Source organism: Labeo rohita, unplaced genomic scaffold (genome assembly GCF_022985175.1).
Source record: "Labeo rohita strain BAU-BD-2019 unplaced genomic scaffold, IGBB_LRoh.1.0 scaffold_390, whole genome shotgun sequence".
Taxonomy (NCBI): domain Eukaryota; kingdom Metazoa; phylum Chordata; class Actinopteri; order Cypriniformes; family Cyprinidae; genus Labeo; species Labeo rohita.
Genome location: NW_026129308.1, coordinates 27327 through 48446, shown reverse-complemented (window position 1 = coordinate 48446; position 21120 = coordinate 27327).

Sequence of the window (21120 nt, the reverse complement as noted above, 5' to 3'; positions counted from 1 at the left end):
GAATCCACAGAAATTCGACTATTAGTCCACTTTGTCTTAACCTGAACAAGCTTTGTAACACTTCATATACAATATCTTGTCTAGCTGGTGATGTCCCTGATAGCACACGTACATCTCAGAGACGTCTATTTGACGTCTGCATTTACATCTGTAAGACATCTGCAAGACGTAGTTTGCTCATCTGCAATACGTCTATTGGACGTTTCCTATTAGATGTCAAATAGACATCTATTAGATGTCTTTAAGATGTTTATGATTTAGAATGTATGTAAAACTGACATCTTACAGATGTCTGCCAGACGTTTGTACACAGCGGATGCTTTCCAGATCAAGAGATCTTTAACAGACATCTTGCAGACGTACGTGTGCTATCTGGGGTTCCACTAATCAAACTATCTAAGGTTGCTAATGAGTCTGTACATAGAACATTTCTCTTTGTCTGTACTTCCTCTATCCATTGTAATGCCAGAGATATTGCTGTTAACTTATCTGAAAAAAACAGATAAATTGTTTGATAATTTCACTTTGATATGTTTTTTTTTTTCAATATAGTCCTGTACTTCTGAGCTTTCTAACTTGTTCATTTCTTTAATATTTTTCCTACTGTGTAATTGTAAATTGATTAGAGGCATGTAAAAAAACCAAGGCAGAATGGCTGACACTACTACTGTAGGTTCTATACTAATGTTATTGATTCCTATACTGTGGGCTTCCTTGTTTACAATCCAGCCAAAGCTTATCAATTTTTCCTGCTCATATTGCCACTCCTCCAAGTTTAGGTCTCTGCAGGAAAGTAATGGGAGTTACAGGTCGGGCCGTTTTTAGACCATGTTACCTGATTGGCTGACGTCGTAGCGACGGTAGGTTTAGGGGTGGGGTTAGGTAAGGGGGATCATTTTGATTGCGTGATTTAGAAACACCCGGTAGTTTGAAAAAACACCCCCAAATTCAGAAACGCCCACTTTTGCTCTGCGGAGACCTCAGTCTCTTCAGTCTGATCCTCTCTCTCCTCCCGCCCCCTCGAGCCTTCCACCAATCTCCTCTCATAACAACCAGGAAGAACTTCTAACTTAACAAATCCACATACACTTTCTCCATTTTTCAATCAAAATGAATTTATACATATATTTAGGGAAAACAATACATGTAAACATAAATATAAAATATTAGAAAATAACAAAGAAATATTAAGAAATCAATGAAATTAACTAAATCAACTGGGTTTCATTTCAATTCATTATTTTAAATCTGGAGTGCTTCTCAGTATCCCTATTTGTTTCCTCCGTCCTCCGTCCTCCATCCTATGACCCAGAAACCGATGCAGTCTAGAAGCCTGCCAGAATTTGGACTTGTGAAGAACATTTATGTCATAAATTCATCTTTGTGTTGTTTTGAGTGTCAGAGGTACAGCACTGTCTGTTCTGACAGAGACTACATGTCTTATAAAGTTGAGATTCCCAACCTGGCAGAAGGAACTGAACTAGTAAACGCAGATGAACTTGTAGACTTCACACCGTATTACAGTTTCATTCACCAGGACATTACATATGTCCCTATAAAATATTACATCGGCGATGTGATCGAATTACATAAAGCTTCAAATGTGTGAGAAACTTGTGTGTTCTGTAAATTTTTGTTTTGTCTTATTTGAAACGTATAAAATTTTTGTTTCTTCCATTTATCATTGTGATGTTTTCTGGATCAAAGAATATTCTGGGTTCAATATACGTTAAGCTCAGTCACATGTGCCACACACATAAAATTCTGTGAATACAAATGTTGAATGAGTTTTTGCAAATTTTTTTCAGTACGAAATAAATCAGAATTAAAACACTTTTTAGCCAAGTGTTTGTTCACAGCAATTTTTCTTAATTGAATTTTCAAAAACTGACAGACACACACACTCAAAAAAAAAAAAAAAAAAAAAATAAATCTTTTCTTAAGATTCTTGAAATAAGAAATTTTAGTGCTATATTAGTCTTAAAAATAGCACAACAGTCTAATTGAACAGGCACCAATATTTGGGCTTTATAGTTGTCACTTGTTTCTAGTAAAACCTTGCTTAAAATGAGTTCACATTTACTTGCGTAACAAGACAAACATCAATTTTTTTAAATTGAGATTTATAGTCTACTGCACAATGTATTTTATAAGACTAATTATCTTTAATGGCAAAAAACAAGACACATTTTCTAGAAATAAGCTTTTTTTACTTTCTTAGATTTCAGTTTTTGCAGTGTAGAGGAGGTTGATTTGGACAAACTCATAGTTGAAACAAATACTTTGTAAACATTTTAAACAATAATAAATGTAAATGTATTTTGTAATTTTCTAATGATTAATTCTAACTGTAGTGGTGTGACAGGAGTGTTTATGATCTTGATATTGTATGTTACAATTAGATATTTATTCATTCGCAGGTGTTGTCCAGCAAAGGTGATCTTCACTACTGTTGCATTCATACATAATACATTCCTATTTTTTTTCTAGTAAAGCGATTTCTAAAGGTAAATACAACATCAAATATAGAGTTTTTCAACAGGGAGTTTTCTTTTATTGTGTATCTAAACTGTATATAGAAAGGACAATCACTAGATGACAGTGTTGTGTAGTCACAGTGGGTTATACTGATTGTGAAAATCCTACAATACTCCCAAGTCAGTCTCTAGCCCCTTTCACACAGTAATCCCAGTAATTTGCCGGAAAATTGCCAGTGCGACTTTACCGGTAAATACAGAAATATGCTGTTCACACAGGCAACGGCATTCTGGCTTTTTAATGATAAGAGACCATTCACACAACAGCACCAACATGCCGGTAAATTCTGTGATCTCAGCAGAAACGCTTTAGTTTCACTATCTGTCCTGTTTTACAACAAATTATAGTGACCGGCGTAAGGGGACGATTAAACGGAACACGTTTTTTGCTCTTATAATCCCGAGACGCGCATTATAGGATCCAACTGCAGCAATAGCTGGATGCCTTTGTCAATATTAGGGATTTCCTGGCACGTCACTTGTTATTACTTCAGGATTCTTCTTAGTACTTTCTGCGCGAGAGCGCCCTCCAGTGTCGAGTATGAATGAAACGTTAAACTGCTTAAGTGTGTTTTTAGCGTTCCACAATGTTCACAATTTCTCATTTTGGATACGACTGAAACATAAGGTCATGATGATTGAGATAAAATCACCCCCACACACACTTGCATTTCTTACATAAGGGGGTCCAGCGTTTTTTGACAAGTTGTGGGGTCCACCATTTCTAGTGGGTCTACAGGCTTCAAAAAAAACAAAACAAAAAAAATCCTAATAACAAATATCACTTCTATGTAACAGAATTCTCACAGAAAAATTCCATGTGCATTTTTGAGTCACTTGTGGGGTCTGGTTTAAACATTTAGTAATTGTCCATTTCACAAATATACACACATTTCTAGTTTTTATATGTTACCAGGAGCCCAAATATGCACACATTTCTAGTCTTTATATCTTAGCAGGGGCCCAACATAACTTTCTAGAAACATCAGTCTCCATTGTTTGGCCTTAATTGTCATAGAAGATATACTATATTAGATTCTAATATTATTAACTAAAGGTAACAGTGGGCAGTTGTTCCCTACAACAAGAGGCTAGACAACATTTTACACTTCATCAACAAGTTTATTTTTGGTCAGCAATTTTTGGTCAAGAAACATGGTTAAAACAATGAAACCAAATGATCCTAAAAATCAACCAGACCAGAACTTTTGTTGAAAACCAAAGCTTACTATACTTTTCTTCTAATGCTTGAAATGCGATTTTTGACAAAGTGCTTTACTGCCTTCCAGTCACGATTCTTTAAGGCGTCTGCTTCTGCTTCAATGCAGTTCTGATATTCCATTTTTCCTGGAACTTTGTTGCGTATGATGAACTTGCGCAGGTGTCTCTCAACGACAGCACATTCATCTGCCGTCCAACTTCTCTTTACTGCAGTTTGTTTACCTACGCATACATAAAGAACATGTTATCAGCAACAAACAAAATAATTCAGCAATGAGTTTTACAGTCTGCATTTCATATTTTTCTAATGTATAGCACCAAATAGACACTGCACCATCACATGAACGGGATCGTGCACATGGACATAATATACGCAGATAAAGACATTAAGTTATATGAGAATGGGAACCTGAAACAGGCTCTTGCATGCATAGTGTTTTACAAATGAAAAACAGTATGTGCATTTATGTTCACCACAATGACTGTAAACACTAATGTTGACGTTATAAAAGACTAAGCAACAGAGAGACACAGACCACGGGAAATTGTCCTCTCATTGGCTGAAGCGTACAGGATTTCTGGGAGACATGCGTATCGTGTTCTTTAATAGTCCATCTGGAAACAGGCCATCTGATCGAAAAAGAAAGCTGTTGTGTTTGCATCGGTCACAATGAGCATTAAATCAAGAAAGTTCAAATGCTGGATTCCTCAGTATGCAAGGTTTACGGTACAGACTGTTTAAAAGACATTCAAGCGTTGTTATTTTTACTTGTTTGAGAGGTTTGTAAATGATTCACTGTTTGCATTCCCGTCTGTGGGGACATTTACACATTTCATACGGCCAAAGTTCCCAGACCTTCTGCTACGTGAGACTACTAAAGACATTAAGTTATCACAACTTATTACTTACAATACTATATATTTTGGCACCATAAATTAAACAGGTGAGAACTCAAATTTTAATTTAAAGTATTTGCTCTCTGCATAATATGATTGCTCATAGTCGATGTTCTGCCTGCTGATTTGTAGTAACAAACAATAAATATTTGGTTTTTATAAAGAATTTCTGTTCAGCAGCGGCTGTACACAGGAGAACATTTCATTGGTAAGTAAATCTATACACTTTAATTAGTTTTATTCTAATATTATTTGCAAAGTACTTCTCATATTTAAAAGCTGTGCTAATAATAGACTATGTCCTCCACAGGCAGTGGCAATGACAGATCGAGAGACTTGAGGCAATTAAAGCCGTTATATGGTTATAGAAGTTAAATGCGTAGGTAGATGTTAAAATGTATATACACTTAAAATATGTATGCCATTTAAAACTTTCAAATAACACAAGCTCAGAACATTTATGTTAAATTTTATATTTTTTTCTGCAAACATCGGAGCAGATACTCAATTTCCCAGTCAAGATTGAACTTTCTCTAGCTATGTTAAATTGGTAAGTAGTCACATGTACTTGTATTAACTGCCATATATATTTGTTATCTGCAAATATTTGTTCTCCATATAGATTTGTGTCTTATGGATAACAAATCCACGCAGCAGATGACTGATGGATAGAGAGAGACGAGGATATATTAAATCAGTAAGCACATGTCAAACATTAAATTACAATAAAACATATGGTAACACTTTACTTGAAGGGGTGTTCATAAGACTGTCATGAAACATTAGTATTCATGATGTGTCATGTCATGATTATAAAGGAGATTTTATGCATGCTTATGACAACTGTCATTAAGTGTCATTCACTCTCATGTCATTTTAAATGCAAAGATTACATTGTTTATGACAACTTAAAAACATCACAACTGGTCTTTATCTTTGTCATGACAACTTCACATTACCAAGACAACATAACTTGTCATAAATCTGTCATAAACAATTGTTGTGAGGCCATTATAATTGTGTCATGAATATTTTTCGGATCACTTTTTCAGTGGAACAAACAATTTGTCATTAAAATGTCACATTAAAAGTGTCATTATATGTGTGTCAAATAATTTTATAACAGCGTCATTAATATTTGTAATGCAGACTCGTAAGAAGCGTGTAAGATCCAGTAGCGAGCTTTTATTAACAGATCGTAGTCAAGACAGGCAGGGTCGATAACCAAACAAACAGTAATATCCAAGGCGAGTACGTAAATCCAGTAAACAAGCAGAGTCCAAAACCAAAGAGAGCAGTCCGAAAAGTAACAAATAAACAAGGCAAGGAACGATGGCAAAACTAGACAGAACTATGGCATGAAACAAAAGCAAAACTATGACAATAAACAAAACCGTCGAACTGACAAAAAACAGGGCAAAGGAAACAGGGAAAAAACGCTTGGTAGAGTCCACATGAGCAAAACAATACTTCGCAGCCTGTTTGGTTTAGGCCTCCTTAAAATGGCCACCAAACAGGAAGTTACCAGTGAAGCAGCAGAGGGAGCAGCAACAGCCAGTCAGTGGGTGAGGGCTCCCTCTGCTGGCGTGGCATTACAATATTTTACATTTTAATGACAAATTCAGCTTGTAACAGTAGTTGAGGTCAAGAAAAATATTAATGATGCTGTTATAAAATTCATGACAATAATGGCTTCATGACAATCATGTTTATGACAGATTTATGATAAGTTTTGTTGTATTGATAATGTCAAGTTGTCATGAAAAAGACAAACAGCTTGTGATGTATTTATGTCAAGTCGTCATAAACAATGTCATCTTTGTATTTATAATGTCATAAATGAGCAAATGACACATAATGACAGTTGTCATAAGCATGCATAAAATCTCCTTCACATTCATGACACGTGTCATGTCACCATTATAAAGGTTTCATGACAGACTTATGAACACCCCTTCAAGTAAAGTGTTACCAAACATATTTACATGTAGTTATAATGCAGTGTTATTTGTAATGTTATAACTAGTGTTTAGTGACTGGATTAAGATTTACCAACATAAATTTATCAACAAATCTCTATTTTTCAAATCTTAGGTGTGAATGATCATCTTAAAATGGGAGTTTCATGACACTTTAAAGCAAAAACCAAATGTGCAGAATATCTACATTTAATAGCATTATTTAAATTCATTATTTAAATATTTAATAGGTCATTTATGACTTTTTTTAACAATTGTACAAATATACCTTCATCTTGCAAACATCCATCCATCTCATCCACTTCCATGTCAATAGTCTCTAAAAGGGTAAGTGACTGAGAATGAGATTGAGTAAGAAAAAAATACGAATGAGTTGGAAAAACCACACCAAGATTATGCAAAAGTACTACATGAACAGCTGGTCTAAAACAGTCTAGTTTTGGTCAAATTCTAACTATGAAACTTGCCCTCCACATCAGTATTCAAAGGTCAAATACTACTGTCAGTTCGACTCTACTTATTCAAATGCTATAAACTAAAGAGAACAATTTACAGATTGACTGTCCTTTTAAAAGAAAAGGCTTAATACCAGTCACATCAAGTTGAGTTTCATCCAAATTCTTTCCTTTATATTCTCCTAGTCGTCCCCGTTCCAACGCCAGAAGAACCTTGCTTATTTTGGCTAGTTGCAGGGTCCCCTCTGGAAAGCGGTAGTGCTTTCTGTGGACCTCAATGTTATGGCCGAGAAAATCTGCCAACTGGTCAAGTTCTGTAGTCTTTAGGTTCAGAATGGTGGACAAAGTAGTGTGTAATGTGTTTCCTTAATTTTGTTGAGGTTAGTGCTTTGGGGTGTTTGATGTCATCACATTCGTTCACAAACTGCCTAATGCAATCAGAACCCCTCAAGTAATTGACAGAGTGTGGCAATGCAAACAAGTTTCCATTTTCATTCAGCACTCCACATTCTTCTCGCTTCTCAGACAGAGTGTCCAGCGATTCCCTCATGAGCGGAGTAAGGAGAACAGGGACTTTCCTTCCTCGCTTTCCTACTATGGCAATCCGGACAAAATGTTTGCAAAGCTTCTGCTCAAGTGCTGTAAGCGCTAGGTTAACATCTTCATGAGTTTCTGATGTGTCCTTTGACGAGTAAACAGACAAAGACATGCGAGACACCTCTCCTGCTCTACGGCGGTTGAAGAAGAAAACTTGCGCCAGGGTCACTTTAGCAAGTTCCTTCCAGTTTAATGAAGAAGGCTCTTCTTGGAGGGTATTCAGTTGTTGCTGTTGTTTCTCAGACAAAAAACAATGAAGTTTTTGGACATCCTGTGTGAAAGGTAGGATCTGAGGAGAATTCCACTTGGCCTGGTTAAGTTGAGTTAAGGCTTGGCTTCCAACATCAAATTTCCAACTTTCTTGATATAGCACTGCAAACTCCTCAGCATCTTTGGCAGTCTGTTGATCTTTAGTCTTCAATCCCTCAGATTTGATAAACATGGCTAAAGCATGTAAGCCATGTCCGACTTTCCGAGCAAGAGATGGACGTTTGTATTTGCCAGTTTCACTATTGAATCCAGCTAGGCATCTTGCAGCTCTGACAACACAACTGTACTTTTCAGGTTTTATGAGTTCTTTGATAGACTTCACATGTGCTAACTTTTTTTGCTTCCAGTACCAGTCTGCCAAGTTCTCTCAGTTTTTGTCAAATATATTGGTGTTGGCTGATAATATTCTCATTTTTGTTGAACAGTCTGTAACCACATTCAAGAACGCAGTTGTCTTCCTTAATTGCAACTGCAACCTCATCTTGATTCAGATCACTTAAGAACTTCCAGTATGCGTCACTAAATCCAGTTGGAGCAGGTTCGGCAAAAGCACATAATGCTCGAACTCTTGTTCTACCTCGTTTAGACGTCTTACCCTGAGGCGTGAAATTGCAGACCTGAAAATGTCGCCACATCACTTTTTTTTGAACAATCCATAGCAGTAAACAGTGCAAAAACTCTTGTCCATCAGTTTTCTTTTTTGGTTGTTTCCATGGTAGGGGTTTGCCTTTGTGACTCTCCAAAACTTAAGTGTTGTGTTCAAAGTTCCCCTTGTTTCGTATATAATCTAACTGCAGTCGTCTTTCTTTTGAGTTCTTTGGCAAACTTAATGCCTTTGCAACCTCAACCACGTCACTGTGTCTGCGTAACAAGTGTCAGGACATTTTCTGAACAACTTGTCCACAATAAAGGCAGTGGTGTTTCTTATTGTATTTTCTTGATCCATCCTCCTTTTTCACAACAGGATTAACATAGACAGACGTCTCTTCGTCAAGTGGCACTGAAACACTGGTCTACTTGTTACCATATGTTTTGCATGATTTTTCTCTGCTATTAGGAGTCATGAGTCATTTCAAAGCTTCTGCTCTGTCTTGACTTGTTTCTGCTTTGACTAATAGATGACTTGGTTTTATTTTCCATGGATAACTCCAAGCTGCAGTCACTGTCATTGCTTTCCTCGCTGGGATCTGGAATGTAGTCATCTTCGCTAACGCTACATGAATCATCTGATTCTACTACACTCAGAGTCTTTCAAAAAAAGAAAAGAAAAAAACAAGTTAAAAGGATTAGGCCTCCCAAAATGCTTTTCAAACATTCTCATAAATTTACTCACTTTGTGTATGACTTATTCAGAGCAAAAATTAATATTTTTAGAAGCTGAATACAGATGTGAAAATACACAGAATGGAAGTAGTCAGCAGCAAACATAGTTTTAAAGTCATTCAGGCAAAATAAAAGTCATCTATATTAGAAAGACATTTAATGATAACCCATTGTTTCTGGGCAAACATGAGTGATCTGATGAGTTGGATTTCAACATTGTAATGAAATGTAATGACCCAAACATATGAGTTTCATAGCGAGGTAATTTCTGTATTAGTGATGTTTCATAACATGACTGAAATAAACATATATTAATCACTTGTTTTGCACAGCAGTAATACACTACTGTTAGAAACATTCAAGTCTTGAAATTGTTGGTTGCCATCAGTTTCCATTCAAATGTCTCAACTCCTAAAGACTTTGTTTTTTTTTAAAAACTGCACTCATGACAAATGAAAGTCATGTACATATGGAATGGATTGTTTAAAAAAAAAAAAAAAAATTAAAATAAATGAATAAAGCTTATGATTAGGCTTGTGCCGGTATTAGATTTTCTTTCTCTTGTTGCGATTAATTGCTGAATTTTATCACGATATTGAACTAATCTGCAATAAAGGTTTCTTTAACAGGTATAATAACCAAAAAAAAAAACTTACTGTATTGGTTTATTGTATATACATGTTCAGAGTAAAATGGTTTCAAACAAATTAAATTGCAAACGATTATAAAGTACAAGGTAACACTTTACAATAAAGTCCCATTAGTAAACGTTAGTTAATACATTAAAATCAACAGTGAAAAATAGCCACATTATAGTCGCTGTGAAAGTTAGTTTAAAATTTTATTAGTTAACTCCATTTGATTTGATTTGACTAAAAAAACTACATCACCAATGATTAATAAAAGCTTTTGTAATTTTCATTGCGAGTTTAATTAAATTAATGTTAACAAATTGAGTCTATTGTACTGTACTAATGAACATTAGGCCTAGAAATAGTCACATAATTTTCAATAATTCAGCATGTCATAGGTCAAATAAACATGTAAAAATGTTAACATTTGAAAATAAAGATCCTATTAAATCTTCATGCATTTGGTGCTCTGATGAAAACCACTGCCAATACAACAATCTGAATATTCTTAATAGATACTAAAAGATTAAATAAAAAAATAATTAACTGTATTTTGAAGTGCCCATGATACCAATATTGTTTATGTTTATCATCATGGTAGGGTTGGGCGATTTTATAGATTTTTTTTTAATTATTATTAATTCTAATTTGCATCGTAAGATTTATATTTTTGTTAAATCGAGGGATCACAATATTTTAAAATAAAAATATTAGATACATTAATAATGAGGCGTGCCTCATTAACCTCTCATGTGCCTCTTCACGTCAGGATGACCTTTTTTTTTTTTTTTTTTTTTCTTGTTGTTGTCGTCAATGGAAGTGCCGCGTTTTTAAAACGGCAGCAGTGTGACCAGACACTGATTATGTGTTTTACACTCAGCGCTGGGCCCTCAACGTTTTTTTTAAAGGTTTGACAGTTGGAGAAGTCCTCACAGCTGAACAGCGCTCATGTTTCTGCAGCGCAAAAAAACTATTAGTGCAGCAATGCTTATTTTTTGTTTGAATGCAAACCACCGGTTTATTTTTCATAATGCAACTGTGACTTTTTGTAGCAGAAAACTCATGTTATTAAAAGGAGGGTATATGATTTTTCAAAAATGCTTTAGAAAAAGATTCAGGCCCTTTAGCAAAACAAACTTGTAGCCAATCAGCAGTAATGGCCGTCTGTTCGTGACGTGGAGGAGACAGTGTTCAGTGAACAGCCGAGCAGAGCGACAGAAACGAGGAGTGGAAGACCTGCGATTGGACGCCGAGGTTTGTTTTGGTTCTTCTTGATAGGTGAGTTACACTGGAAGTGATAAAGCGACCGTTGAAAATCATTTGAAATTCATGTAAGCGCGTCATAAATAGACGCGGCAGCAGTTTTCTGTCGGAGATTTGTCTGGAGGCTCACATTTCAAGTTAGCATCACTGATTATAATGACTTCTATAGTATTTTAATCACGCCACTCGTGTCCCGTGTAGACGGTGTAACATTGGTACTGCTTTGTTTCACAGAACTCGTTGACTGGGTTGCTTTAGCTACGTATGTGAGGGGCGGAGCTATCAAAGGGGCAAGACCCTTTTGGGGTAGGGGCGTGTTTGTTTTGGTGATTTCAAATATCAACAGTGGCTTTCAGAAATCACATACCCTGCCTTTAATATGTGGCAGCACACACAGGGCAGCAAGACGGAAAGAAATTTTTATTATCATTACTATTATTGTTATTTTTTTCATCATTATTTATTATTGGAATTATTGCACTAATAACAAGAAGTCATTGCAGCATTAGTTAGAATATGGTTGCTGGTTTTTGTTAGTCCTGATTGGTGTTGTCTCCAAATACAATAAACCCATGTAGTAGTGCTGCTAAATTTCTGAAGTTGTGAGCACTAGTGCTACCAATTAAAAAAAGTTCATTTTAAGCCCTGTTTATGTTTGTCATGCCCACTAAAAATACAGTGTTCCTTAACCAGATGGTTTTTAAGTTACTAATAAAGAGAATGTTACTTCAGTCTTTTTTTTTTAAACTGGTACACACAAAAAAATAAATCAATAATAAAAAAAAATAAATCATCGAAATCGAATTTGTGAATCTGTCAAACTTTAGGGAAAAAAAAAAAAAAGATTTTTATTTTTTGCCATATCGCCCAGCCCTACATCATGGTATATTGTATTACTGAATATTGGCACATCTAATCTTGATAAACTGACTAAAGAATTGCCTGTTATATGTTGACCTTGTATTTTGACTACGTTTTACTTACTCCATTAAAGAATGTTTGAATATAATAATAGTATAGAAGAACTAATACCTGACTCACTGACAAAAGCAAAGAGACAAGGCCAAGTGAACACAGTTGAGGGAGCACCAAACAGTAAGTGATAAAGTATGAAAGATTAGTCTTACAGAATGACGACAGCTCCTGCTCGGTCTTTGTGAAGTGATTTCCTTAGATGTGGAAGGGTGATCCTCATCTGTACTATAATCACTTGACTCAGAAAAATCTGGTACTCTATCCATCTGAAAAAAAGGAGTTATGTTATGGTGTGATTGTTCACATTCTTTCAAAAGAGAGCAGAAATATTCTGGTAGAAATGGGTTAAAGTTGTTAGTGTCCAGCATGTCAGGGACATAAATGCTTTGTCTCTCTCACCTTTGGAACAACTTTGTCTGACTGCAAACAGGAATCTTCATCGGTTTCATCTACAATACTGTCACTCGAGTCAAAGAGAGGATCAGAAAAATCAGCCACTCTATCCATCTGCAAAAAGAAATTTCAATGTATGGATGCAAATTTTTGTTTCCACTATTAAAATCAGTAAGAGCGAAAGAACATGTGACATGAATATAAATTTTACACAAACATTTAAAAGTTTATCGGAGACATACCTGAACGTTTGCACTCTTTGTCATTTTTTGAACACCATTAAAACACATTAAGTTAATGGGTGATTCTCACGAAACCATTAAAACACCATGGCACTAATGATTTTAAATATAAAATTTTAATTTAATAAAATAAAAAAGCATCAGAATAAAGACAATACTGTTCTCTACCTTGCACATTGTATAATTTCAACATGAGAATTAATTATTTTTCTATTTTACTGCATTTTCTGCTGATATTTTCATTACCACAATGTGTCCTGCTGTGTTTGAATGTGTTTTATGTTGTAATTTAAACAAATTAAAAATATTTAGAAAAAAAAAAAAGGATGTTCTACTAGATTAAATGAGATTTAAAAAAAAAAAAAAAACATTCTGAATATTCATTTATAATAATAATGAAAAAAAAAAAAAAAAATAGGAAATTGTGTGTGTCCATGCCCAACGTTCTCATCCTCCGCAAAATTTTTAGGGACTGTTTAAACAAGCATAAAGAATTTAAATAGTTTGTTTTTGAGTGAAGGAGCACATGGGCCAGTTACTTCAAGATGGCTACCAGGTAAGATCATCTTTTTATATCTCTCCAGATAAATGTTAAAATTTCTGTTGTCAGAATGTTAACACAACATTGAATCATTACCAAAACAAGAAGTTTTCTACATTTAAAAAATTGTTAGATTTACAATTTTTTATGAAAGTGTACTTTATTAAGGTCTATTTATATGCACTGAAAAAAAAAAAATTAGCAAAGCCATCATGGCTTCTCTATTGTTAGCCAAACATACTGAGGCACCTCATCCTCCACAATACCCTTCTCATGTACCGCAACCATTTAAGGCCAGTTGTGGTAAGGAGAACTTATGTTTCGGGAATGAGAATTTAAGCATATTGTGTATGACTTCTAAAAATCTCTTATAAATGTAAGATTAATTTAAAATTGACCAACTGTTGATATTTTGCTTTTTGGTTTTTTCATTGTAGACTGTCAGCAAATGAGAAAAAGTCTTTAGCAAAGGCCAGGTTAACAAAGTTCAGGGAAAAATTATACAGCAACCCAGAACTGCTCGAGGAGAACAGAAGAGAGAGAGAGGTCAGGTTTGGAGATATTACAGCAGGTGTTGTTTATTTATTTATTTATTGTTTATGTTATTCAATTTCAATTAATTTCAAAGACTAAAATTAAACTCCACCCACAATTTCAGGCCCAGTATAGAACAAACACACACACGTCAGCATTTGTGGTTTATGGGGACTCTCCATAGGCTTAATGGTTTTTATACTGTACAAACTGTATGCAGGGGCGGATCTACCGGGGTGGCAAGCGCCACCCTAAGAAAAAGCTGTGCCACCCCACCTGCCACCCCAGAATTATCACAGAATAAAATATAAATGTAAGCAGTTTTTTATGTGCTCATTTTTTTAGCGGCAGCGATGACAGCGTAAAGCAAAATAATGGCAAAAAACACGTCTTTCAATAAAATGTGCACGATAGTTGCACGCGCATGCAGCGTTCAGTGTATTCGACTTCATTAACAAATGACTCTTATGAACCGGTTCGTTTTGAGTCAAAAACACAAAGCACGGTCCAGTTCACTAACGAATTGTTTTAAATTTGTTCGTGAATCAGATAATTACTGCTTCTCCGCTAACTCTGAAATCCTCTGAGAAATCTAATCCCCGGATAAGTCTGAGATTCATCGCGTAATTGTTTGGTGATCCGATTCTCTGACCGCTCGCACCACTTTCATGCATATAGGCCTTTTTGCTGTATCCGACGAAACAATAATAGCATGAAATCAATAAGAAGATGCCGATCACGGAAACTAATAGCAGAGTTAGGTGAGCATCTGGTCGTATTGCAGTTTTCTCGATTGTTAACACAATGTATGTTAGTTGGCTCATATTCCCAAACCATTCATTCAGTGCTAAAAACAAAGACACATTTCTCAAAAAGTTTAACAATAAGTAAGTTAAACATTAAGTAGCAAAACTGATGACACACCAATCACAATCTCTGCATCAAACAACGGAGAGAGGAGAGAAATGAACAAATCATTTACATGGGTATTATACTTACATACAGTATAATTATAGTACAGTACCAGTATATTAGATGTACAGTAAACTGTAGTACATGTTGTACAGCTTCAGAAGTGTGACTGTCAAATTTTATTTGTAACCATTTTTTTTATGTGTAGCCCTACTGCATTTTTGCAGAACTGAGAAATGACTACCTAGAGATATAGCCTTGTGTCAGGAGATCAAATAATACTGTATACTCTAAAGAAATTTAGCCAAATGTGCAGAGGATGCTGAATTAAATTTTTAATTGTATTTTTTACTGTACTGTATTGTGGTGTATACCAAGTTCATATACAGTTCTTTGTTATTTGAACTTTTCTATTGTTTTTCATCTGCTGCAAGATTACTTTACAGTAGAAAAATGAAAATATTTTTTCCCAAAAAGTTGATTGCTGAATTAGCAATCTGTAACTTATGTTGTATACTGTAATATACATTGAGTTGCAAATTGTTGTTGCAAAAAGTGTTCTTGATCTCATGAGTGTTCACTGGGCAGGAGAGTCATCATTGTGTTTGAATTGTGTGTAATCATTTAATAATACCTGTAATAATTAGATTGAAACGTCTGAAAGACATATTTATGCTGGCTTGTCTTAAGACTTGTTTAAAATCATAAATAGTTTGGTCAGTTACATGTTCTAGATGTTTGCTAAAGTATTGCTAGTTGGTTGCTAGGATATTCTGGGTGGTTGCTAGGCTCTTGCTATGCAGTTGCTGGGGTGTTGCTAGATATTATGGTTGATTGTGTGTTATGAGTGATTATAGACATTCCCACCTCTGTTAATAACAGAAAATCAAACACTGTTTCCAAAACTGATCCAGTTTCAGTGCTTTGGTATTATGTTTATTTCTAATCTTAACATGATTTTAACATGAAATCATCAACATTAACATCTTAAACTTGCACTAAAACATGATTCATACCATTTAAGTGGTAATTTAATGGAATCACATGTTGTCTTTAGTGATACAAGCTCAGAAACATTTACTGTATAACCTGTTGAAGTTTTTTTTTTATATTGTTTATTGACTTGGTGCCATGATGGACATTTTAAACAGTATAGATGATTACTTAATGGTAATGCAATATTTGTAAACACAACTGTGTATGTCAGACTATAAATGCCCAAATACTATGCATGGGGGCTTTCTTTGGTGTTGCCACCACTCATAGACCTATGCCACCCCTTTGCCATCCTAAAAATTATTTTCTAGATCCGCCCCTGACTGTATGAGCTATTGCCCTACACCTAAACCTACCCCTTACAGAAAACTGCATTTTTAGATTTTCAAAAAAAAACATTTAGTATGATTACCAATGTCATTAAACAAATTTGTATCTCCATAAACCACAAATGACAAAAAAAAAAAAAAAAAAAAAAAGACAGTGGTGGGAAAACTCAAAGCATTATTATAAAAGAAAGAAACAGCTTGAAGGAAAACTCCACCATTTTTCCATATTTCACTATGTTCTTCCCTCAACTTAGATGAGTTGAAACATATCTGTCCCGTCTCAGTGCGTGCATCATTTATCCGCTTCAAAAATCACCATGTTTTATTTTGTGTCACCATACTTACTTGTGTAACTCATATAACAGTCTTTAAACAGGGAAAACATGGAAGTGTTTGGTGGCTTCTAAATGGAATGAATGGAGCTAAGCTAAAGCTAACACAGTAAAGCCGCGCGCTAGAGCGATTAAGTGCATGCACTGAGACGAGACAGATATGCATCAGCTAGTTGAGGGAAGAACATTGTGAAATATGGAAAAACAGTGGAGTTTTCCTTTAAAGCTGTACTAGACACAACACCATCTAATGAGGAAGATGATTCACTTCAGCTGATTCAAGAAGCAAAGGTTCAAGAAAATCTTCAAGAAGCCCCAAAAGAACAGCCATTCTTGTATCAGCAGGTTAATGTCCCTGATTTAAAAAAAATAAAATAAAAAAAACTGTTTTCAATTGTCAAATAAATCTCTTTTAAAGGTTGACTGAACTTTTAAGTGTAGAAGTCAACATTGTAAAGTTATAGTTGATTTAGTAGGAACAACTTATATTATTAAAATATTAAAAAAGCAGGAGCTGAAAATGTCAGGTTTTATGGTCAGGTCCAACTAACTGATCACAGATGATGCTCCTCAATAACTTGTGTATTTTTGTAAAAGTATTCAGAGTTATGAGGACAAACATTTGTTACGAAGATTTAAAATATTTCAGCTTTATATATTTTAGTGTGTTTAAGTTATATTTTATTGTTACAATCCTGTTTTGTTTCAGATGGTTATTAGAGTGATTAAGGTTTTCAATAAATATAAGAGTCTTTCCACGAAACTGGTCCCTCTGACCTTTTTAAGTGTTTTTTATTTACTGGGTCACCAAATTCTATTTTGTAAAAGTTTTTGTATGTATTGAAATGTCTCCATCAATAAGGTTTAAACATGACACACATTTTCTCTCTTTATTAGAAATGATCTTGTTTTTTTCATTTGACGCCACCTATTATGTCCTTCATGGCCTTCTATGAAAGTGTACTTAGGATATAAATAATAAGATTAGAAAAAAGTCCATTTTGCCATTCTCATAAATATCTGTGCTTTTTTGTTGTTAATAATTTTTCTAAGAAAATTAATGATTATTCATTAAAATCATATTTATTTCCGTACCTCAGTAACCCCTCAACGCCGTTACACAAATCATTCTCCCCCATAAAACTAAAGAACTGATCCTTATGTGACATTATTAACAAAAGTGACATTATGCAACTCTTCTGAACAACATTGTGAGCAGACACAGGCAAGTTGACTCATTTTATAACTAACTATTAATATTGTGATATTGTCAAGCTTAACAACTCAACCCTGTTACATCAAATAAAGATAGAAAACTATTACTTGTGGAAATTATCTTTGTTATTTTACCAATATACATGATTTCATAATACCATCCTCCGTAAATGTGCTGAACAGACTCTAATATTTGTGTTCAACTGTTCTGGAACAGTGCTGGAAACACAACTTCACACTGATTTCTAGTTGTGTCCTCTTTTGGAAGCACAAACAAAGTAGTTTCACTTTCACAACGACACACAGCATCTCCAGAACACGGCGCCGCAGCAACACTACAGCCAGAATAACAGCGCCGCCTTCTTTCTGTGCAAACATTTATGAAAACACGTCCACGTCCCCCACTTTGTGTTGTTTGAGGGGTGTGTACACAAGTCATAACTTTTATAAAGAATATCTCTTTGGTTTTGAGACTTTAGTCTTTGAAATTTTACAGATCTTCTTTATGCACCAAGAGCTTGCAGCACTCTAAAGAGAAAGGACAATTTGAAATCGCATCACATTTAAATATGTCATTAATGCTGTGGGGTGTTCGAGAAAAGTAATACATTTTGCTCAAAAATCTAAAAATGTGTAAGTCCAAATCAAACCGGTTTCGTGGAATGACTCATAAATACCTGTATGTTGTACTAAATTCTCGGTTTGGTCTACACAAGTTAAAGTAACTGAGTATAATTAGAATTTTAATAACTGTAATTAAGTTAAGAATGTGGTATTTGTCCTTGTTGGTCAGTTATTTTTTTAGTGCCATGCTAAAATTGTTCAAGTTTTTTTTTGTACATATTAAAATGTTGCACTGTTTATTCCTGTTTTTTTTTTTTTTTTTTTTTTTTTTTTTTTTTTTTTGGCTTTTGTATTTTTGAAGCACTACACAATAAAACTGCTTTGAACTTGAATGCATGATTTTGCAAATATTATGTTTTTTCTACATTATCACAGAATATTATACTAGTCTCAGTATAAGACTAATATACTTAATATCATTACTGAAATAATTAACCTAATTTCCAAAACCTACATATCATTACTGCAACAGATGTTCATTAGATGTTAATTTAATTAATAGAAAAATAAGACTTTGATTTTAAATGCATGTGCAGAATTTAAAAAAAAAAATTTTTTTTTTCAGGTTTGTCACATTATTTTGAAAAAACGTCAGGTTTCATTGGAATATTAAAAAAAAAAAAAAATAGTTGTAAATTATGGAAGGTGTTGCGGTAATGAGAGAAATCATCAAAATAAAAAACAACTTAATTTTATTTTTAATTCAAGTAACTGTGCATGACCATTAATAATCCATTTTTAAAAATGTGAAAATGTATTTGCTTTTCTAACAGTGCTGATTTCAGACTGTTGCGGTAATGAGATTTTTTAGGATGTATTTTGGAAATTATGTTTAAAAAGTGTTAAATGGTAAGTAAAAGTTTTTAAATTAATGTTCACAAATACTCCAGACTTTGTTGCTAATGTCTGAATAAAAAAGTTCATTTAAGCATTTATAAAATTTTAATGCTTGGAATTTTTAAAACTAACATTTCTGGAGAATCACCCTAATAGTAATCATGTATGTGTTAGCAAGGGACTAATTTAGCACAAACACCTAATACTAACTTATCCAGTTTTTTTTTTTTTTTTTTTTATAGTGATTAATACAATGATGTAATCAACTGGGAAGAAAATTCCATAATGTAGCTTGAAGTGAATGAGAAAACAAGTTGCATTACACCATTGAAGTGCTAAAAAAAAAAAAAAAAAAAAAAAAAAATATCCCCTTCCCAAAGCTCTCGAGTGAATGAGAAAAACCACAAAACAGCCAACGATGACCATTAAAAGGTTACAGTGAGATTCACAGTAGCATTGATTGTGTAACGGATTACATTCAAAATACTCACAGTATTTCTCCTTGGTTGTGTATGTTTTTCATTGATTCCTGTATTTTGTGTGCTGTGTTTAATATAGATTTAAGTAAGAATAAATAGATTTAAAAAAAAAGTTTTACTAAGAGTCACTCACAGATGACAGTATCTGCATTAGTACTTACTGTGGGATGGATTCAGTTCTCTTTGGGTCATCATGGGACGGCTGATCGGTTACACACTGCTCGTCTGGAGAAGAAACCCGCTTATTTGGACCCTGAAATCAGACAAGTTCAAAAGAACTGATCCTTCATACATCTAAAATTACAGATGTGCAAAGGCAATGAGTTAAATGTACTGATAAAATACAATGGTAGCTGTGCTATTTACCTTTTTACGCCATGACCGCTATGGTGATGCACAATGGCCTTCTATTTCACTCCCTACTTCAATTTTTCTCAAAGCAAACAGACACAAATGTGGCCTGCCATTTACTACTGTTTTTTTCATGGTGCAGTTTGGAGATTTGTGGTTGTCATTACAAAGTCTTCCAAGCGATCCACCATCTTTGGATGCATCAATACTAAAAGAAACAAGAAAAGTACTGTTTAAACGGTGATATACAATAACAGATTTCACAAAACGTGCACAAACGTTCAGATTACTGGCACTTCAATTATAACAATATGACATAGCAGAAAATACTCATCCATAAAAATGCACTACATGTATCTTCTCGTGTTCACCACCATTGACGTTTCTGCCACTCAAACTCATACAGAAATGTGCTGTGCGTCTCAGTGTAGTCTCTCTTCTGCTGCAGTGATTTCCCCCTGTACTCGAAGACAAAAGCTCCCACTTCCACAGGCTGGGTCACAAACACTCCTCTACCTATGAGGACGTACATTTAACTGGAAGAAAACACTGTTGCCATGAACTTTTACATAATACATTGACAGACAGATTGTCAATTAAATGTGGTATGATCATATCAAAAAGTGCTAAAGCTTACTGCCTTTATAATCAACAAGAGGTGAAGATGGGGATTCAGGGTAATAACACAATGGGATCACATTAAAAAATGTTTTGGGGAAAAACGATACTAATTTAACATTTCCTCCAACTACAAAGATACACGTTACTGAAGTGTATGTAAATGAATAGTATTGAGAAAGGTAGATGTAATGTGCTGTGTCAGACCTTTGTTGCAATCAACAAATTGCTCCACAAATCCTGGCTTGTCTTTTGAGGACAGAATAAATGTCCTTGCATCATCTTCAGGCCGGATCCTCTTAGTCCTTTTTAACATGGCTCTGTGAAAATCACACAGAAAAGAGGACGTTTACACATGAACAAAAAAAAAAAAAAAAAAAGAAAAATAAAAAAATAATTTCATAGAATATTAAAATTAACTTACTTGATTAGAAATCACATTCACAGATGGATTTAAAACTGAATTTATAACAGAAAATAAGGCTTTAGAACTATGATGATTCTTTGCAATTAAATTAGAAAAGTACTCAGACTTCGCAAATTTCACTGCTTTCTGAAAAGTCTTTAA